This window comes from Petaurus breviceps, unplaced genomic scaffold (genome assembly GCF_028583685.1).
Source record: "Petaurus breviceps papuanus isolate PSGF00001 unplaced genomic scaffold, PetGlider_PUasm1.0 229, whole genome shotgun sequence".
NCBI lineage: Eukaryota > Metazoa > Chordata > Mammalia > Diprotodontia > Petauridae > Petaurus > Petaurus breviceps.
Window position 1 is genome coordinate 7,889,603 of NW_027185903.1, and position 2,897 is coordinate 7,892,499.

At 54.5% G+C, this 2,897-nt stretch overlaps 1 protein-coding gene across 2 annotated transcripts in view; it reads right to left on the minus strand.

Annotated features, from left to right (window-relative positions):
* Positions 1-1,962, minus strand: part of GDNF (glial cell derived neurotrophic factor) — a 39,316-nt gene extending 37,354 nt beyond the window's left edge. The window contains exon 1 of one of the 2 annotated variants that reach the window (XM_069096176.1): positions 1,363-1,962. The gene's annotated coding sequence lies outside the window, so the exon portion shown is untranslated. The remainder of the gene's footprint in view (positions 1-1,362) is intronic. The other variant, XM_069096174.1, reaches the window with a different exon arrangement.
* Positions 1,963-2,897: the final 935 nt, after the last annotated feature.

The following is a 2,897-nucleotide window of genomic DNA, read 5'->3' on the forward strand; positions in this document are numbered from 1 at the left end:
TGTGTGTGTGTGTGTGTGTGTGTGTGTGTGTGTGTGTGTGTGTGTGTACATGGATGGGGAATTAATTTCCTTGGTCTCCTCAGCTTGGAATTTATTTGTAGGGAGATCTGAAACCAAGAGTAGAGAGAAAGTATTCTCATCGGTGAGGCCATGCTTTTGAATGAAGGCATATCCACAGAGAAACTTGAACATGGGGTAGCTATTCTGGAGCCTGCCCCTCTACCCCAGGTTCTACATTTAAAAGAAAATCCCAAAAGCAAATCAAAGCATTCATTAGAAGATTCATGCCATAGTTGGAATTTTAGTTTTTATTTATTTAAAGTCATTCTACAGCTCGAATCTGGACACACTGTTATCACTGAAAGCCAGCTGCATACAAGATACATACACAATGGTAGTTGGTCAGTGTCTTTTGGACCACGGACTCATCTAGCATGTGCTATGTTTAACTTAGATTTAATTTTGACAGCATGTGTCTGCAGAAAAGGAAAATAGCTGCAGAGTCTCTCCTTTCCCAAACCATTTTTCACTGGGGGAAGTGGAGAGGTCAGAGGCTTTGAGAAACATTAATGGGAAAATTGTGTCACTCGGCATCTTGGAAAAGTCCTGAGGGACAGGAGTGCAAAGGTGAACACCCATACAGGTGTATATGCTCAAGAATGGGGGCAGTCATCCTTCCATAACCTCCTGGATGGGGAGGACAGCAAATGATAACGTGGATTAAACCTGTTTTGAAGGGCTTAATTCAAGAGGTAAAGCCGAGTCTTCTTTACTTTCCACTTTTACTCACTTTTGCACAGGCTCCCAGGTATCTGCATTTCTTTTCAACCTAGGGGAGACTAAAGCAGACTCACTAATGATAGCTTCCCTTCAGCATTACCGCAGACGCGGGTAGATAGGACAGCCTGGGCACTTGTAAGTTGTGGGGAGGACGTCTACTTCACTTTCCCTTGCACCTACCCGAGGACAGAAAAGACCATGTGGCACAGTCCTGGCTCCACAGAGGGGCATCCTGGACTCTGGAAGGTGGGGGGGAGAATTGGAGGGGCTGCACTTGGGGGAAGACAACCTTCCCTCAAACTTACCGAAGTCCCCTTTTAGGCAGGGCCTTCTGCCTTCTCATTTTCAACTTCTGTCTTAACACCCTCTCCTCCTAGTTTCCCACTCTGTCTATCCTCTCCCCTCTTCGGGTCCGCCGAACCTCCTCGTCTCATCCTCCTGCCCTCTTCTCCTTTGCTGCCTGGTCCCGCGCCTGGCACTCCAGGGCCATCCCAGGGGACCCAGGTCCTCTCCATCCCAGCCCCTTCCCACCCCAGCATGGGGTGGGAAGAGACCTCCGCCCTCCGCTACAGCCCCTCTTACCTTTGATCCGGTCTCGGCAGACCCCCAGTCGGACATTAACCCCAGGAAGCCCGAGTGCCAGCCAGTAAACGCATCGGGGCCGAGGTCAGGACCACAGAGACCCGCGAAGCAGGTCTGGGCACAAAGTTCGCAATCCCTGCTGAAAGTGGTGCCGAGAAGAACCAATAGAGGGGTGGACCGAGGTGGTGGCGGCGGCTGTCACTGCTGCTGAGATCGCCGCGCCCGACAGCTCCCCTGCTTGCTCCCCCCCACCCCCAGAGGACCAAGTCGGTGCAGCCGCTGCTGCCTTGGGTGGGGGGAGACACGGCCCTTCTGCGCTGCGCTAGCCGCGATGCGCTCTCCGCGCTCCGCTCTCCGGGCTTCGCTGGCTCGAGTCCCAGCCGCTCAGTAGCTCAGCCGCGGCAGCGCTCTGCGCCGCGGGGAGCGCCGCCTGGGAGCACTAGATGGGGCTGGAGGATGCTGCTGCTGCTGCTGCCGCCGCCGCTGCTGCTGCTGTTGCTGAAGCCGAGAACCTCTTGCTTGGAAAGCTGAGCGAGACACCCCATCAACCCCTTCGGGGAGTCCAATGAAGACATCAGGGCTCCAGGAGCAGCGGCTGGATCAGGAGAGCCCGAGTTTGGGCCCGGGGGCGGGGGGGAGGGAGGGGATTTTGGGGTTGGGAAGGGGGAGGGGGGAGGGAAAGAGAGACGAAGAGAGGGGGGGTGGGAGACGGGGGAGGGAGCCCACAGTCACACACGTACCACTCGGGCTTGAGGTGGAAGGGGGGGTAGACTAGGGAAGGGAGAAGGAAAAGAAAAGAAAAAGGAGGCAACCGTGCGTGAGACTTCCGAGATGGGGGTGGGGGGGGGGGGGGAGTGGATGTCGGGAGTAGACAACTACGAGAGGTCGAAGGAAAGAGGGGCGCTGCGGAGGTGCGGCTCAGCAGTGCCAGGAGAAGCTGTAGGATCCCGGTAAAGCAGGCGAGGGCTTGAATCACATAGCCCGATTAGATCCAAATGAAATCTGGGAAGAGCTCAGGTCGATCAACTGGGGCAATCCAGACTTGACCAAAGGGCTCTGGGCTTCTGGATCCACTCTTGTCCCTGGGGTCAGAGAGAAGGAGCTTGACCTGATGATGATGGAGGGAGCTTGGAGGTGGTGGTGGTTGTTTTGCTTCTTTCCTATCCTTTGTCGTTTCCCTCGGTCTCCCTTTAATTCTCTCTTTCACTCACTCTTTTCTGCTGGGGAAGGAGAGAGGAGCGGGAGTTGCCAGTTGGAGGTGTAACACAGAGGACAGATGTGGAGCAGTCCGGTGTATGAGCAGTTGGTTTGCCAGGGGAAGCTGCAAGTGGTGACGAATTTATAGGGCTCTAATTCTGTGACGTGCCCTCGAGTGCCTTTTCTGATTCGCTTTCAGACCTAAACACACGCTAGATTAGACCCTATGCTAGGGCCAACACGGTCTCCAAATGTCTGTTGGCTGAAGTCAGAGGCTCTACATATCATGTATTACATGGCAAGCAATGAAGAAGGCTTCTGAAGTTGGCCGGCTCCTT